At 52.9% G+C, this 18,159-nt stretch overlaps 1 protein-coding gene across 6 annotated transcripts in view; it reads left to right on the top strand.

Moving 5' to 3' along the window:
- The window catches only part of GBF1 (golgi brefeldin A resistant guanine nucleotide exchange factor 1), a 2,509,897-nt gene that overhangs the window by 1,917,530 nt on the left and 574,208 nt on the right, over positions 1–18,159 (top strand). The window lies entirely within an intron of this gene.

Genomic DNA, 18,159 nt, shown 5'->3' with positions numbered 1-18,159 from the left:
TCTTAATCAGTATACCTACTCCCCTTGACCCCGAGGTAAATCCCACATGCGCTACAAGTTTGTACCCTCCCCTGTGCTAGGCCATACATCTGTTCCCTATCAGGTGTGTTTCCAACAAAAGAATCACTTCAGGAGTATGCTACCTGATAAATTGGCTTACCTTCCCCGCTTTATTTTGTCACCCAACCCATTGACATTCCAGCTCATCACCTTGATCCCCGATCTCTATCTATCCCCCGACATCACGGATCTGCCAAGTGTTGGGTAGCCCTGCCATGACCCTTGATGCTGTTTCAGAAATCAGAATTATCAACAACTAAATTGCAACATTGGAAAACAACCCCAACCTCTCCCAACTCCCCCCCCCCCCCCCCACCCCACCCTGCACTCCTTCTCTTGGGTTTCGCCCATCCCCAACTGGCAGAGTGCCTGTCGCCCTACACACTAAAACTATAGAAGAACTAAGGGTAGTAAGGAGGAGGATGCCAGCACCCCCCCTCCCAAAGAGCCCATGCCATCTCAAACATTTCGTCCTTTGGAGCCCCTGTTACTCATAACAAAGTCATTATGACCCAATAGAGAGTCCGATGTTTCACACCGGGCCAATGCCCCTGTACCTGACAATGGTCAGGTAGACCGTATGAGTGGGAGTCAAGTCTTAGTGTTGTTCCTGTGCCGCCTGTTCTTCACTTCCGTCCCTTGATCCGGTCCCCCCGGAGGTTGGCTATCAAGCCAGTCAGATGCCACCTCAAGATTATCGAAGAACCACGCTCTCCCCTCCACCTCCACTTGCAGATGCCCCGGGAACATCATGGCGTACCGCAAACCTTTGTCCCGGAGTTTTTTCCTTAACTGCCAGAAAGTTCCTCCGCAGTTTCTGCACCAGCTGCGTGAAGTCGGGAAAGAAAGAATTAGTGGCATTTTCATAATGTAAGGGGGAGTCTAGACAAGCAGCCTGCAGGATAGCTTCTCTGTCCTTAAAGTTCAGGACTCTGACGATCATCTGCTGTGGGGGCACACAGGGGTTTGGCCGCCCGACCGGAACTCTATGTCCCCGTTCGATGGTGAAGTTGTAGTGTAGTTCCTATTTTCCCAATAGGCTCTGTGCATTGGAATAACATAAACAGCAGTGTAGACGTAGGACTGAGGTCATTTAGGTCTCTACTGACTATGTTAAACTTAATTTAGGTTTGCGCCAGCTAGCTCAGAGGTCACTGGAAACTTTCTTGAATGAATAGGGAGGGATAAGCTTCCCTGGCTCAGACAAGAAGGGATTTAGCTTCCGACAACCATATAACATGACAACTTTGCTCCCCCAGAATAAGAGAAAATCTCCAGAGTCGTGTGAAAATAATATTTCACTCAGTCAGAAGTGCGTTCTTAGTTTCACCAGAGTGGAGAGAAGAGAGAATCTGAAAGAGACACGTTAGTGATAGATTCCTTACCTTAGAATATCCCCAGGCGTCAGACTGGATCCGTAAACTTTTGCGTAGCAATACCCCTGCGCGTCGGTAGGCGTCGTCTGCGGCTCCGCGTCCGTCGTCGGCGTCGTGAGCGCCGGAATAACATCTTCGGAGTACTTAGACGCCGCCCATGCACGCTGACGTCAGTTCTTCTTTTTTCCGCGCCAGCTAGCGCAGATCCGGAAGAAGCTCTACCCCCAGTCAATTTTTGACTGAACTTTTTTGATCTCGAATTTTTGTCGAGTTCTCGACTCTATCGGTGCCAGGGATGCCCGGGTTCAAGCCTTGCTCGAAGTGCGATCGACTCATGTCGGTCACGGACCCCCATCGTCGGTGCCTGAAGTGCTTAGGCCTCGACCACGACGATCGGACCTGCTCTGACTGCCGGGCCCTGACGTCGAAGGCTAGGCGGGAGCGATCCCGCAAGCGACTCGAGCTGAGGCAGTCGGCCCCGCGCCGCTCCAGGTCCCGGTCCCACGGGAGGTCGAGGGACAGGTAGCGAGGTCGGAGTCATCGAAGCTCCGGAAGTGGACACCGATCGTCTGGTTCCAAGTCCTCAGGTAAGAGGCATGAGAGGTCGGAGCGACGTCATCGATCCTCCGACCTGCCCCGACGCTCGCACGATGCGGCCGGGGGCTCAGGGCGACACCGCCCACGCGGCTCCGCGGGAGTCGCAAGCGTCGCCGCCTGCCCCACACCTTCGGGTCCCTGGGCACGGCGCGACGCCGGAGGAAGTCGAGAGGTACCTCATGGCCATGAGGGCCCTCCCTCCTCCTCAGTCGGTTCCCGTGGCGCCTTCGGGCCGATCGGTTCCGTCTGGAGTTCCTTCCGGGTCGGGCGCTTCGGCCCCGACGCCGTCGGGTGCTTCGGCTCCGACGCCGCAGGCGACTTCGGTCTCGGTGCCGCAGGACCTCACCGGATCCGGTTCCGGATCCGGGACCTCGCCGGTCGACCTTACGACCTCGCCGGCGCCGTCCCTTCAGGTGTCTCCCCCGGCGGCCAATGTGGTTGCCGCCCCCAATGTTTCCTGCGGTCCTACTCAGGCGCCGAAAGGGCACTGCTGGGCGCCGATTCCGACAGCCTTTGGGGATTTTTATCTCCACGAGGAGGCCCTGTCTGCTAATCCTGGTTTCCAGGACACAGGTGACGAGGAAAATTGGGAGGGGTCCGAGGACCCTCTGGCACTCGATTGCCAGTCGCAGCAGGACTGGACCTATGAGCTTGGGGAGGCCAGTGGTATTGACACATCGCCAGACACTGGATTTAACTCACCTCCGACTGTGGCTTCGGAGGCGGGTTCTACTTATAGCGTAGTGTTGACGAAGGCAGCTAAGGCCTTAAACCTTAAGCTCCCCGTTGCGGCCGTGAGGACTAATCTCCTCACTGAGGTCCTCAAACCGCAGTCAAGCTCCGTGGAGCCCCTGCTGCCGTTCAATGAGGCCTTGTGTGACGTTCTTGTGGGCACTTGGTCCAAGCCCGCCACAGGCCCGCCTGTGGATAAGAACGTGGCCAGACGCTACCGTCCGGCCCCGGGCGACCCATGCTTTTTGTCCACCCATCCCACCCCCGAGAGTCTGGTCATCCAGGCCTCAAACTCCCAGACCCATTCCCGTCGGCCCCCCCCCGACAGGGAATCCAAGAGATACGAACAGTTCGGGAAGAAGGTTTTCTCGTCTGTTAGCTTAGGGCTGCGGTCTGTGAATACCGCCTGTCTCTTGGGCCGCTACACCCACACTTTGTGGGACACGGTTGCGGAGGTGCTGCCACAATGCTCGGAGGAGGTCCAGGCTAAACTCGGCCAAGCCCTTGCGGACGGCCGAGATGTAGCACGCTTTTCTATCCTGTGTGGGCTGGATACAACGGACTCACTGGGCAGGGCGATGGCAACGACAGTGGCGGTTCGACGCCACGCCTGGTTGAGGTCCGCCAACTTCTCGGCCGATGTCCAGGCCACACTCCTGGACATGCCGTTTGATGGCCGTCGCCTCTTCGGCGACAAGGCAGACCATGCGCTGGAACGTTTCAAGGACTCCAGGGCTACGGCCAAGTCCTTGGGTCTCACGGCCCCACGCCAGCAAACGGGTGCCTTTCGCTCCTTTCGTGGCCACGGAAGGGGCGCCCCACCACGTACCGTCAGCCACGCACTGCAGAATGTCCAGCAGCGCAGTGGCGGACGTGGAAACCGCCGTGGCGCCGGTCGGGGACCACGGCGAGGCCAGTCCACACCTCCCTCAGCAGCACCTGCCTCAAAACCTTCCTAGTTTTCAGGCCCATGTGACGCCTGTGGGGGGCAGGGTTCGCCATCACCTCTCCCACTGGCGCACAGTCACTTCGAACAGGTGGGTGCTGCAGATTGTCCGAAGGGGCTACTCCCTCCCCTTCGAGGCATCCCCTCCATCCATGCCACCGCAATGTCACCGTGTGTCGGGGGATCACTTGCAACTTCTGCAAGAGGAAGTCACGGCCCTCTTGGCCAAGGGGGCCATCGAGTGCGTTCCTGGGCCAGAAGTAGGGTGTGGATGTTACTCCCACTACTTTCTGGTGCCCAAGAAGGGCAAAGGGGGCCTACGCCCTATCTTGGACCTGCGGAACGTCAACGGCTTCCTCCGGAAGGAGAAGTTCAAGATGCTGACTTTGGCTCAGGTCCTGGCTGCCCTGGACCCGGGAGACTGGATGGTAGCGTTGGACCTGCAGGACGCCTATTTTCACATCCCCGTCCTGCCGGCCCACCGGTGTTACCTGCGGTTCACGGTAGGCCAAGAGCACTTTCAGTTTACCGTGCTCCCCTTCGGCCTTACCAGCGCCCCACGGGTGTTCACGAAGGTGATGGCGGTGGTCGCAGCTCATCTGCGCAGGCAGGGGGTATCAGTCTTCCCCTACCTCGACGACTGGTTGTTGAAGGCGGGCTCGCCCCAGGTAGTCGTCACCCACCTCCAGACTACGGCCGACCTCCTGCACTTGCTGGGGTTCTCCATCAATGTGCCGAAGTCACACCTGTGTCCCTCTCAGAAGCTCCTCTTCATCGGAGCGGTTCTCGACTCGGCGCAGTTTCAGGTTTTCCCGCCCAAACAGCGGGTTCGGGATATTCAGGCTCTGGTTCCCATCTTCCAGCTGCTATCCCGAGTCTCGGTCAGGTTGACGCTGCGGTTTCTGGGGCTGATGGCTTCCTGCATCCTTCTGGTGCATCACGCCAGGTGGCGGATGCGGGCTCTGCAGTGGGACCTGAAGCTTCAGTGGGCCCAGCATCAGGGCAACCTGTCCGATCATGTCTTGATCTCGGAGGGCACTGCGAGACAACTGCAGTGGTGGCTCACGGACAGCGACTGGGTCAGTGGCAGATCCCTCTCCCTACCCCAACCGGAGCACGTAGTTGTGACGGACGTGTCCCTCCTGGGCTGGGGAGGCCACATGGGAGAGGCGGAGATCAGAGGCCTCTGGTCTCCGGCGGAGTCCCGGCTCCATATCAACATGTTGGAGCTGCGGGTGATTCGTCTAGCGCTGAAAGCATTCCTCCCCTCTGTTCGGGGGAGTGCAGTGCAAGTGTTCACCGACAACACCACCGCCATGTGGTACTGCAACAAACAAGGCGGAGTGGGGTCGTGGACCCTTTGCCAGGAGGCTCTGCGCCTATGGCAATGGCTGGAACATCAGGGCGTGACCCTGGTGGTTCAACACCTGGCAGGCTCTCTGAATGCCAGGGCGGACGAACTCAGCCGTCGGTGCATGATGGATCACGAATGGCGTCTGAACTCGGACGTGGCGCAAGGTCTCTTTCAGCAGTGGGGAGAGCCTTGGTTAGATCTATTCGCCACAGAAGAGAACGCGCAATGTCATCAGTTCTGCGCGTTGGAATTTCCAAGGCGGCACTCGCTCGAAGACGCTTTTCGTCGCGAGTGGAGCTGCGGTCTGTTGTACGCCTTTCCGCCTATACCACTAATGCCCAGAGTGCTGAAGAAGATCAGGCGCGACCGGGCCCAGGTTATCCTTGTGGCTCCGGATTGGGCACGAAGATACTGGTATCCCGAGCTACTCAGCATATCAGTCGATCCCCCGATTCGTCTGCCTCTTCGGGAGGACCTTCTGTCGCAGCAGCAGGGGACGGTGCTGCACCCGAACCTGTACAGTCTCCACCTACAAGCTTGGAGATTGAGCGGCGACAGTTGAGGCCATTTGACTTGCCTCCTGAAGTCTGTGATATCATTCTGGCAGCCAGGCGTCCCTCCACAAAGTCTGTATACGCCTGCAGGTGGAACAGATTTGTGGCATGGTGCACAGCAAAGGCTGTGGATCCTCTCTCTGCACCCCTTTCGGAAGTGCTGCTCTTTCTTCTTTCCCTTGCCCAGCAGGGCTCTGCTCTGGGCACTCTTAAAGGGTACCTTTCTGCTCTTTCCGCCTTCTTACGGCTACCTGATCAGCCTTCTTTATTCCAGTCCCCCATTGTAAGCAGATTTCTGAAGGGCATCACACACATGTTCCCTCCTGTTCCCTTCGTGATGCCCCAGTGGGACTTGAATCTTGTTCTCACTTATCTGATGTGTGCTCCCTTTGAGCCACTCCATAACTGTCCTCTCCGTCTTCTCACGTTGAAAACTGCCTTCCTGGTTGCCATCACCTCTGCCAGGAGAGTGAGTGAGCTCCAGGCTCTTTCTTCTTCTCCACCTTTCCTATCTGTTCATCCTGACAAGGTGGTGTTACGTACACAACCTTCCTTTCTGCCCAAGGTTGTCACGGCCTTCCACATCGGGCAGTCCATCACTTTGCCCACCTTCTTTCCGCCTCCGCATCCCTCGAAAGAGGAAGAGAGGCTCCACCGTCTGGATCCAAAACGTGCGCTCTCCTATTATCTAGAGAGCACACGCCAATTCCGGGTGGATGACCAACTCTTTGTTGGTTACGTGGGCGCGAAGAAGGGAAAGGCTGTACACAAGAGGACCAGTTCAAGGTGGATCATCTTGTGTATTCAAGCATGTTACTCCATGGCGAGGAAGGAGCCCCCTGCTGGGTTGCGGGCTCACTCCACTCTGGCCACGCGACAACAACTGCCCTGGGCCGAGGAGTCCCCTTACAGGACATTTGCCAGGCAGCTACGTGGGCCTCGCTGCACACGTTCGCAAGACACTACTGCCTGGACAGTCAAGTCCGGAGGGATGGCTTCTTTGGCCGTTCCGTCCTCCAGGACTTTCTGGTGTGATCTTGGTTCGCAGACCCACCACCGGGGTTGGTATTGCTGGGGTATCTATTCTAAGGTAAGGAATCTATCACTAACGTGTCTCTTTCAGATGCACAAGTTACTACTTGTGTAACGATATATCTGTAAGAGACATTAGTTAGTGATAGATTCCTTACCGACCCACCCATCCTCCCCGTTCTGCGAACCGATATCTAGGGTTAAGGTCATCCCTTTTCAGGGCCCTAGTTTCATGGCACCAGTGTTGGTTCTCTCATGGCTCTGCGTATCTGGCGCGGAAAAGCTGTGTATCAGAACTGACGTCAGCGCGCATGGGCGGCGTCTAAGTACTCAGACGACGTCATTCTGGTGCTCACGACGCCGACGACGGACGCGGAGCCGCAGACGACGCCTACCGACGCGCAGGGGTATTGCTACGCAAAAGTTTCCGGATCCAGTCTGACGCCTGGGGATATTCTAAGGTAAGGAATCTATCACTAACTAATGTCTCTTACAGATATATCGTTACACAAGTAGTAACTTGTGCGACGGGCATTTTCAATAAAAGGTATTATTTATTGAGCAGTCTTCCTTCTCATGCAAGAGAAATGAATTGCCACAATTGCAATACTTAATATAAAGTAAAGTACGTACAGTAAAAGGAGTATTATGAAATAATACTGTAAAAGCATTGATATGGTTTCCTAGCCATAAGATACTTTAAAATGGATAAAATATTTACATACATATATACATTGACTAACGTGCTCAACTGGTGCTTCTAAAATACGCCTACCCCGGTGTACCTGACCTAAGCCTAATACGTGGGAATTAGTAAATAAGTAGCAGTTTAATTTAAGTAGGTTTTGCCAAGAATCTGATTAAAGAATTCTCTCTAAGGGTTTAGTCAGCACTGTACCTTGGGAATAAAATGTAGGAGGTCTGGTATCTCCCTTTCAGGACTCGATATCCCAGTCACCCGCAAGGGTAGGCTGGAAACGCCGGAGCTGGATTTTCTCGGCAGGAGAAAAGACAGCGTCTTTTTCAGCGCGTCAAAGAGGAGGGGCAGCGTCCATGGGCTTTTCGCATCAGCTGGGCTCTCGGCAGGTAGATAGCTGCTCTGCTCCAAAACCACTACCGTGTGTTTGCTTAAGGCAACGTTGGTATATCTATAACTGAAAGGTGCCGAGTTTGACGTAAGGTTTGGACATAAGACGTCAATAAATATATGTCACTAAGAACTGGCCGTTCTTACAGGGCTCGTAGGAGTTCTATTACAAATCAAATCAAAGCAAGTGGGGATTTCCCAGGTTGCTGGAGGTTTGGTGTGTCGAAAGAACTCGTTGTGCTTTCTAGGAATCCAAGGAAGCAGCTTTTGCCGTGCCTTGGACTGCAAGGGTGATTTACTAAAATATGGATCTGATTCTTATGCCATTATAGGGATATTATTGATTATAGCCGTACAAGGGCATAAAATAGCAATATTGATTCAGGTTCCTAGATAAAAACACAATAAAGTAGTTGCTAAGTCCTTTGGGTTTGAGGTGCTTCAGGACCAGTTCTTCCACAAAGAGATCGGGCGCCGAGCCTTCCGATTACTCAGGCACTCCTAATATGCGAATATTATTGCGCCTGGCTCTCTCTTCATAATCGTCCAGCTTACGCTCCGTTACTTCGTGGGAAGACTTAAGCTTGCGCATTTCCTGCTGAAGCTGCGCCACGTCGTCGGTCAGACTTGTCGTCTTAATGTCTAGTGACTTGACCTTTTCGTTGACTTTGGTGAGGTCAGTATGTATAAGATTAACCTCAATGGAGACCGTGTCGATCTTATGCTCCAGTGCCTCCATTTCTTGCCCCGACTTGACCCCATCTATAGCTGCCATAACGTCATGCAGGGTAAGATCCGGTGCAGGGCCTGCGGACTCCAACCCGCCCCCTCCCCCCCAATAATACCATGCCTCGACTCCGCCGTTGACCCCTTGGGAGAGAGTATCGATCCAGCTTGTTTGTTTGGGCCTGCCTCAAGCCCTTGGATGTCCTGGGCGCGAGTCTCTCAGGGTCCAATTTAGTCGCCATTTAGGGAACAGCGCGGTACTCAAGTAAGCGGAACCGCCGCGGAAATCCTATCTCAGTTATGCAGTGAGTGCCGGGAACAATGTAAGCCCACCTCCTGACCACCAAGCCACCGTGAAGATAGAGTCAGGAGTAGTCCAGCGCAGAGGGTGAGATATGTCCTTTACATACCGTTGGCCAGCAATCCCCTCTCTCCTGGCCCCTTCCGCCACACGCTATCCCTGGCTAGTCAGACAGTGACCCCGCTGCTGCCGTTTCTCACTCCTGCGGCAAAACCTTTTCATAAAATCATTCCTGAAATTGTTCATGCGCCATCCTGCCACCTCCTAGTCCAGTCACAGCAGCATATCTTCCCTTTGGGCGCCCGGAAGGTAACCTGCTGTCACCCTACCGCAGTCCCTATTCTGACCTCCAGCAGTATGTAAAAATGAAGCTTCTCCAATCTACCGCCGGACTCCCATTTATGTCCAGGGAATGGGGTCAATCTCTGATGCCAAACACCCCTGACCACACACATCCCAGTGCATGACAAAATGGGGTCGCCGCTCCCCAGAGAATGGCCCTCCAGGTGCAGCACGGCCCGATGCAGAGCATGGAATTAACCGGGCTCCCCGAGTAATGCGAGCAGAGGGGGAGGGGGGGGCGCCGATGAAAGGAGGAAGCCAGCAAACACTCACCCCCCTCCACAAGAGACAGCCCAGCCCCCGACTCCGCTCAAGCCCCGCAGCACTCTTTGCTGTAGCCGCTGCTCTGGGCCGCTGCCTCTGCACAACAGTGCCAGGGAGAGAAAAAGGGGGGTGAAGGATCCCCAGCGCTGGCAACCACAATCCGTCTGTCGCACTGCCGAGCTCCACACAGGAGAAAGCCCAACCTCACTCCGGATCTACGGCGGGACCGGCGACTTCCGGTCCCACCCTGCCGCTGCTGTTAGATTCGGGTTGGCCACTCAATTACGCCAGTCCCCGGACTCGAAGCCCAGACAGGCCTCAATTCACGTTGCTCAGCGCTACAGTCCACGTCGTCAACGGATTGACGGGATTGGATCCAGCTGCTCCGCTTCCGTTCCTCTATCTTTTCCCGAACTCTTTGGGCAGGATCAATGACAGGATTACGGGCTCAGGGAAAGTGGCGGCAGAGCCGAGGTCTCATGCGGCCATCTTGGTACGGCGCGTGGCTCCTCCCAGGGAGAGCAATTTCACTGAAAATGAGTCAGTGGTCTTGTCCAAGAAGCTGGACCACATTGGCAAGAAAATGTTCTCTTCCGCCAACTTAGGACTGCTGTCTGCACAAACTGCATGTCTCTTGGGCTGTTTTTCACACTCAGTGTGGGATACAGTGGTGCAAGTACTGCCTCGGTGTCAAGAGGAGGCCCAGGCAGTGCACTTCCAGTTTGTTGTCACCAGGAGGTATGCAACAAGTTTACGATACATTGTGCGCTGGATACTGCCGACTCTCTGGGCAGGACCATTTCAACATCTGTAGCGCATCGTCGCTACGCCTGGATGAGGTCCAGTAGCTTTTCAGGGGATGTCCAGAACACCTTCATAGACATGCCCTTTGATGGCCATCGCCTTTTTGGCAACAAAGCAGACAACGCCCTAGAGTGCTTCAAGGACTCAGGGGCTTTGGCCAAGTCCTTGAGCCTCTCCACCCGTCCGGCGCTGTCTGCTTTTCGCCCCTTTTGTGGCTACAGAAAGGGTGCCCTGCTATGTCTCACCCAGGGTCACACGCCGTAGCAAGTTACCCAACCTTTGCACGACTGGGGACGTGGAAAGAACCGTTGTGGTTCCGGGGGACAGCAGGCAGGCCAATCCACCAACTCCCCCTCTGCATCAGCCTTCAAATCCTCCTAGTCTGACCTTTCAGGCTCATCAAACGTCAGTGGGCGTCAAGATTCCCAATCACCTCCCCCACTGGCGCACCAACTAGTCATGTGGGTTTTTCAAATAGTCCGAAGGAGCTACTCCCTCCCCTTCGAGACTACCCTTCCAGCCATGCCACCGAGATACCACCACATGTTATAGTATCATCTTGCCCTTCTCCAGCAGGAAGTTACGGCTCTCTTGGCCAAGGGAGCCATCAAGCGCATTACTGTCCCAGAAGTAGGTTGTGGTTGTTACTCCCACTACTTTCTGGTCCCCAAGAAGGACAAGGGCCTGCGTCCATTCTTGGACCTCAGGGACGTCAATTGCTTCCTCCGGAAGGAGAAGTTTAAGATGTTGATGCTTGCTCAGGTCTTGTCTGCCCTCGACCCGGAAGACTGGATGGTAGCGTTGGACTTGCAGGGCGCTTATTTTCACATCCCCATCCTGCCGGCCCACCAGCGTTACCTACAGTTCACTGTAGGCCACGTGCACTTTCAGTTTACCATGCTCCCCTTAGGCCTTACCAGCGCCCCACTGGTGTTCACGAAAGTGATGGCGGTGGTCGCAGCTCATCTGCACAGATCAGGGTTTACAGTCTGCCCCTATCTCGGCAACTGGCTGTTGAAGACGGGCTAGCCACAGGCAGTCGTCTCCCACCTTCAGACTATGGCCGACATCCTGCATTCGCTGGGGTTCTCCATCAATCTGCCGAAGTCACACCTGATTCCCTCTCAGAAGCTCCTCTTCATCAGAGCGGTTCTGGAAACGACTCGTTTTCGGGTCTATCCTCCCGAACAGCGAGTCTAGGATATTTGGGCTATGATTCTGATTTTCCGGCCTCAGTCCCGGGTTTCAGTCAGAATGACCTTTAGGCTGCTGGGCCTCGTGGCCTCCTGCATCCTGCTGGTCGATCATGCCAGGGGACATATGCTGGCTCTACAGTGGGATCTGAAGTTCCAGTGGGAGCATCATCAGGGGAATCTGTCCGATTGCGTCCAGATCTCGGAGGGCACTGCCCATCAACTGCAGTGGTGGATCACGAACCAGGATTGGGTCAGTTGCAGATCCCTCTCCCTTCCCCAACCAGGCCACACTGTGGTGACTGATGCATCTCTTCTGGGATTGGGCGGCCACATGGAGAGGCGGGGATCAGAGGCCTCTGGGGTCCTGCACCCGATACCAGAAACCACCCGATACTGCTAGAGTGAAGATGAATCCCAATCCTCCTCCTCAGCACCTGTCGTTACCACCTATCATGAATACCGGATGTGACAGACAAGTACCACGGAAGAAGGTGGGGAAATAAAGCAAACAAAACCAAGATGTCTGGACCAACACTTGTGAAGTAATGCTACCTTGCTGTGTATGGACGGGGACACCAGGACAACATACAAGAACAACAGAAGACAGGTTAAGACTATAGAACCATACTCATACGCACATGATTAGGCATTACACTTGAATGACCAACAAAAAAGTCTTACCCCTTACTGAAGAGTCCAACTGGTTTTCTTGAAGCTGCAGATCCTGTCCCAATTGAACATCATTAGCCCAGTTCTTTGAAGCACACTACACAAATATACTTAAAGGGTACTACTAATAATCCATAGTCCATAATCCAGATGTTTACTTCAAAAAGAAAACTCCCAGGAAAAGAATACCTTCCTTTATAATCCTCAACAAATGAAGAGGAACCGAGGAAAAAGCCAAAAACACGGCAAAAAAATCCCTCCTGTATCCAACCTTAGAATGGTAATGCAATTGATGGTCCCTATAAGAGGTGCACCCCTTACTGACACTAAATATTCCAGTAGACCCTCAGATCATTTACTGGACAAAAGAAAAACTACTCTGGGCTAGGGAAAACAAGCAACAGGGAAAAACCGAGAATTTGCACTAGAATACGCAGCCGCGTTATCTATTCTCTTAAACACCACTACAATCACTATACTTATGTGCAGCGGAACTTGGGCATGGAAAAACACCCTCTGTTACCTTTCCCTACGTTAGAAGAATCCAAAAACGAAGCGTCCGTAGAAGTCCAGAAATCCGGGAAATATTCCAATTCACAGTCCCAGCGCGTAGCGCCATGAATCCACAAAACTGGAAGCCAAGCAAAAGATCAAGGCAGGAAGTTCCGGGACATCCAAGGCATCGGCAGAGACCTTCCGGTCATAGGACTGGGCAAGAAACCAAGCACTAATCGAGTGCTTGAACGGAGCTGAAATACCCTGTAGAGACCCCGCCCACCTCCAAGTGCACGCCCAATCAAGCATGCATAGCAGGCATACAGGACGAGCAGCGGAGGTAAGTGAACACCGCGCTGTCAATTCTCATTATTCGTAGTTGTCATGGCTTGTTGGTGATCTCGACGGACACTGACCCCTCAACTCTTGTCATTGATGTGGGACAGCTCGTAAATGGCTCCTGGTCTTCCACAGCGTCGCTGTGTCCACACAGCTTCATCTCCAAGGTCATTGGAAGCTCTCCTGCATCACCCAACATCAATGGGCATTCCTCTTCCGTGCCTCCTGGTCACTCTCGAGTGGCATATATTCTGTCCCCTCTGCTTGCTGGTATTTCACATTTTGAATCCACCTTTGGGTTCCACCAGACACTTTGACATTCGTCGTCAGCGGCATCTTCCTGAAGTCCTTCATTGAGTTTGGCGGCGGTTTCCGACGCCACTTCACAACTATACACCCGGCTTCCCTGGTGTAGGTATCCTGGTTCCTAGGGTTTCCACGGGTGGGGTGGCACTCCAACCTTCTGTCTCCCCCTTGGTTTCTTCAGGGTCCACCAGGAAGGGTCCATCTTCAGTAAATTTGCAACCGTGACTTAGCCATTGACCTGAACGGAGCATGCGGTTGTGTTCCCACTCAGCACACGGCCTCCATAGGGTACCTGGTTACTTATCTTGGGTGGTTCCTTGGGTCCTCACCACTTCTACGTCTTCTGGGTATAGTATTTACTTGGTTTGTGGTTCGCAACCCACTCTTTTAGTATATGCCCCCCCCCCCCCCCCCCCTGGTAAAACAAGCTGCTTGACACACCTTCTGGTCTAAACCTGAAGGCTGCCCTCCACAGCTACCACTTAGAGAGCTATCTAAGGTTGTCTAAGACCATTAAAATCACCATAAGGTTTGTCTGGATTAGGGCAGGGTGGTACACTTAACTGAGCACCATATAGTAAACCAGCTTTTGAATTTCACTCATACCTACACTCAAATTATGAAAATGTCACACATAAGCAATTTGAAACCATAGCAATTATGACTTCCTGGAAAAAGGGTTTAGCAACTGGTTTTCCTTCTCCTTTCCCTACTGCCAGCCTGCTTGAACAATAGATGATTCCCTCTCCCAAGTGTTACCCATTTGCCATTCAAAGGCAGCTTCTCCTTTGAAGCTCAACTTTTGGGCTGACACCTTGTGGCTTCCTGCAGTAGGGAAGTGATACCTCCTTCCAGAGCAGGCCCTTGTTGTATCCTTTCCAGGGAATTGTTTGCACATTTCCCCTGGTGGGCAGAATGCTGTCTCAGGAACAAGACAAGACCGCATGTGCAAGCGTTATGGGCACAGGGGACTAAAGGCAACAAAAAAGTGGTAACTTTGCTAAGTTGCACACTGCATCTTGTTACATTAATTTCGGCTTGAGAAATCAAGCTTTACATAATGACCTCTCCCCGGGTCACCGGTCACCGGGTCACCTCTCCCCGGGCTGGTCACCTGTCTGGTGGTCACCATCTTTCGGTCCCCCGCCGAGTCCAGCTAGCAAAGTGAGAAATATAGGCGTCATCTTCGATGCTGGCCTCAATTTTATGGCACATGCGAATAAAACTGCGGCTTCAGCTCATATGAAATTGAGAATGATTAGGAAAATACTACCTTTCCTACCGAACACGCCCGGGAAAACACTGGTCAGCTCACTAGTCCTGTCCTCCTTGGACTATTGTAACGCTCTATTCTTAAATGCCCAAGTCCGAGTGACAAATAAGATGCAGTCAATCCAAAATGCAGCCGCACGAATGCTGGCTGGGATCCCCAAGTTCGCACCAGTTACAAACATCATTAGGGATCTCCATTGGCTCCCGATACGCAGCCGTATCAAATTCAAATCGCTGTGTATTGTTTACAAGTCACTCAATAATCAAGGTCCCCACTTTCTCAAACAGAATCTTCTCCATCATGTCCCAACCCGATCTCTTCGTTCCTCTATTCAGAACTTCTTGGCTGTGCCTCGCACTAGAACAGTCACCTGGGGCGACAGGCGTTTCCTGGTTGCCGCCCCTAGACTCTGGAACACCCTTCCTGCACATATCCGAGCAAGTCCCTCCCTGTTCACATTCCGCAAACAGCTAAAGACGTGGTTATTTGACCAATAGCCATGTATATCTTCTTTACCCCAGTTGCTGATCCATCCCTTAATTAGCGCCGAGACGCCAACGGGTATTCGGCGCGCTCTACAAATGTCAATAAATAAGACTTGTTTGATGCCTTGGATGACCCACATTAGTTGCACTGTTTTTTTCTCACCCATCTGCCCAGGGCCCTTTCCTGCAGACTGCTTTTTCCTCCTTGCCTTCGGTGTTGCTCCCTCCGTCACTGGAGGCCCGATGGTTGGACTCGGGGGGGCGTAACATTTTCACTTCCACTAGTGCTGCTCTGCGCTCCCTCAGCACACTTTGTGTGTTGGCCAGGGCTATCTCCGGCCTATGGTATTCCGCAGAGTCCCTGCTGTCTTGTCCCCCCCCCCCCCCGCCCTCCCCACGAAGGTGTCCGCTCTGATCTGCGGCACCATGTGCCGGATGGTCGGTTGTTAGCTGCAATTTTTCTCCGTTCGGCTTAGGATTTCTCTGTTTCTCTCGCCTGCACTATGGCGAGTTCTGTGGCCCTCCGCTACCATGCTTGGTTAAGGGATAGCTTGTTTCTGTAGAATATTCGGGAGCGTCTTGTTGACCTGCCTTTTGACTGGATTCTTTTATTTAACACCCACCCAGACTCCGCTATTCAACGAATTCTTGCCTGGCTCCGTCCTCCTCCCCCTCCATAAGCTTCGACTTGTCTGTCCTCGGATGTCTTAAGGAAGGTGTTTATCCAACCTTTCTCTCTGGGCCTAGTGTTTCAGGTGGCTCGTCTGTGTGCGGTGTGTGACTTTGAATGCCTTCATGATCCTTCAGTTGGCCCCTCTGTACTTTTGGCTGCTGGTACAGCCCTTCAGTTTTTGTGGTGTGTTTTTTGGCTGTTTGTGAAGCCGTATAGGTCCTCGGGTTGGACCATCTGTGTATGTTTTGGCTGATTGATAACCGCCTCGGTGATTCCCACAGGTCTTTTCTGTTCTTGACCTCTGCTGTGGGTTTCCAGAAGAGGTGTTCCCCTGTTTTGTTTTGAGACGTATCATACCCTAAGTGGGTACTTGTTGGCTATTGTATAGCTCTGTCCTATGCTGGGCGAGTGTGGATACCTTCTTGGGTTCCTAGCGTTTCCTGGCGTCTCTGTATACTGCTGGTGCGGACCCTGTTATTTCTTCCGCCTTAGCGCAGCTTGCGCTGCTCAGGTTCTGTCCTTCTCAGTATTCGAGGGTGTTTTTATCCTTTTTCTACAGGGCTTGCCTGTCGTACATTTTGCCCTTTTGTTCCTGCGGGATATCTGCTTCTATGCGCTTTGCCTTCCCTCTTCAGCCTCTGGATCTCCAGACCGACTTTTGTCATGCCGTCTACCGCATTGTCATGGTGTTTCCACCCTATTATCCAATGTTTCGGCCTGACCCTCTGCCTTGTGTTCCAGTTAAGCTAGAACATTTCTGTTGTTCTCCTGTGTTCTGGTTGACGGCATTTGGTCTGTACTTCATATTTCCGTTTCCCGGGGGTCACTGTCCTGAGCACACTACTTCGTAGTATTTACCTGCTGCACACTTCGGGTTGCTTTGGTCCACCTCCGTGGGCCTCGACATGTACCCGTGTGCTCCTGTCCCTTGCTCTGCTGGAGCTTTGCACGACTGTTTCTTCCTTCTCAAGTATGCGCTTTGCGGCCATGGGGCAGTTCCTGCCTTGTCCCCTGCCTAGGGACTGATGCCTATTTAGCTATCTCCTTCGCTGGGGGTGTTCTCCTGAGGCGGGCGGTGCCATTTGCTCCTTGGGTAGGCTTGTGGTATCCTGGCTTGCCCTTCTCCATGTTCTTGCTTACTTCTGCTTGGTGCGGACTGGGCCGTCCTTCCTGTTCTAATGACACATCCCCTGTGTTCTTCCAAGCTGGTGAGTTTTCTCTCGCAGACCCTCCTCCCCTCTGGGTATGGCTAGGGTATATATTCTACTTTAAGGAATCTGTAGCTAGGAGTCTCTATCAGATGTACAAATTACTTACCTTTGGTAACGATGTAGGTAGAGACGATTCTAGCCTGCAGAATCCTTCACGACCCGCGAGCTCCTTCAGCTAGGGTGGTTTTGTCTTCTGTGAGTGTCCTATTTCACTTCCTCCCTGGAGGATGCTTTGTTCTGTTTGTTTTTTCCACCCCTTCCTTTCTGGTATTGGACGATGGGTTCATATGTATTTCCTGCATCCCTACACCCTGGTTATCCCAGTGTGGGGCCTACTCATAATCTTATCCCTTTTTCATTGCTTGGGGTTTCTGACTCCTCTGTAGTCCTTTGAGTTGTGGTCTCTTGGCTGTGCCTCAGCCCCTAGATCTTGACAGGGGATGCAACCCTCCATGATCGTGTTGTCTTGGGGTAATTTGTCGTTACTCCCCTGTTCCGGACTTGTTGCCCTTCACTGTTATAGATGGCGGTTGCAGACTTTCTGTCGTCTGCTCTGACATTTTTCACTTTCTTTTCTGCCTCCAGGGAGGATATTGCCTTCGCCTTGCAGGGTTGCTTCTCAAAGCGATGCTCTGCACTTTCCCTTCCATGACTTTCAGTAATACAGTGCTTGGCACTTTCCCAAATGGTGCAGTTCGGCTTCGCGTTGTAACGTGGAAAAGTTCTCCGAAGAAAACGGACGCCAGCTCGCCGGGGTGAGACTTCTGTGACCTCGCTGACGTCACGTCCACGGACAACGTCAGGGCGGAGTCAGGCTATGCCGCCCCACGGCGTGCAGAGATGCTGTGGCAATCTTTTTTCCGGATCCAGTCTCCCACTTGGGGATAATTCTATGTTAAGGTCTCTGCGGCTAGAATCGTCTCTACCAGATACATTGTTACCAAAGGTAAGTAACTTGTACATCTCCGGAACACTTCAATGGATCTTATTTGTTGTGGTGTCTAAAAATACATACAAATACAGTTTAGTTTTATAAATTGGTGTTGGATTTCTTGAGTGTCTAGTCTGTTACTTCTGCAATTGTTCTGCTGCTATTTAAATGCTTTACACTTGCTCCTTTGTGCTCAGAGCCACATCTACCCTGGGTTGAGCTGAAGGTTTGACAAACAAAACCTTATGTTACCCCATTTCCTCCCAGGAGGCGGGGGGGGGGGGGGGGGGGGCTCTAGGCTCTTTCATTTTTAAAAAGAAAATCCTTCCTACCTTGGTATTTTCTTTTTTAAATATTGAAAATGTGCCATACTTCACCGCCGTGTTGATTGAGCTTCACGCACACT

This window comes from Lissotriton vulgaris, chromosome 5 (genome assembly GCF_964263255.1).
Source record: "Lissotriton vulgaris chromosome 5, aLisVul1.2, whole genome shotgun sequence".
Taxonomy (NCBI): domain Eukaryota; kingdom Metazoa; phylum Chordata; class Amphibia; order Caudata; family Salamandridae; genus Lissotriton; species Lissotriton vulgaris.
This window is presented reverse-complemented; position numbering and strand designations above follow the sequence as displayed.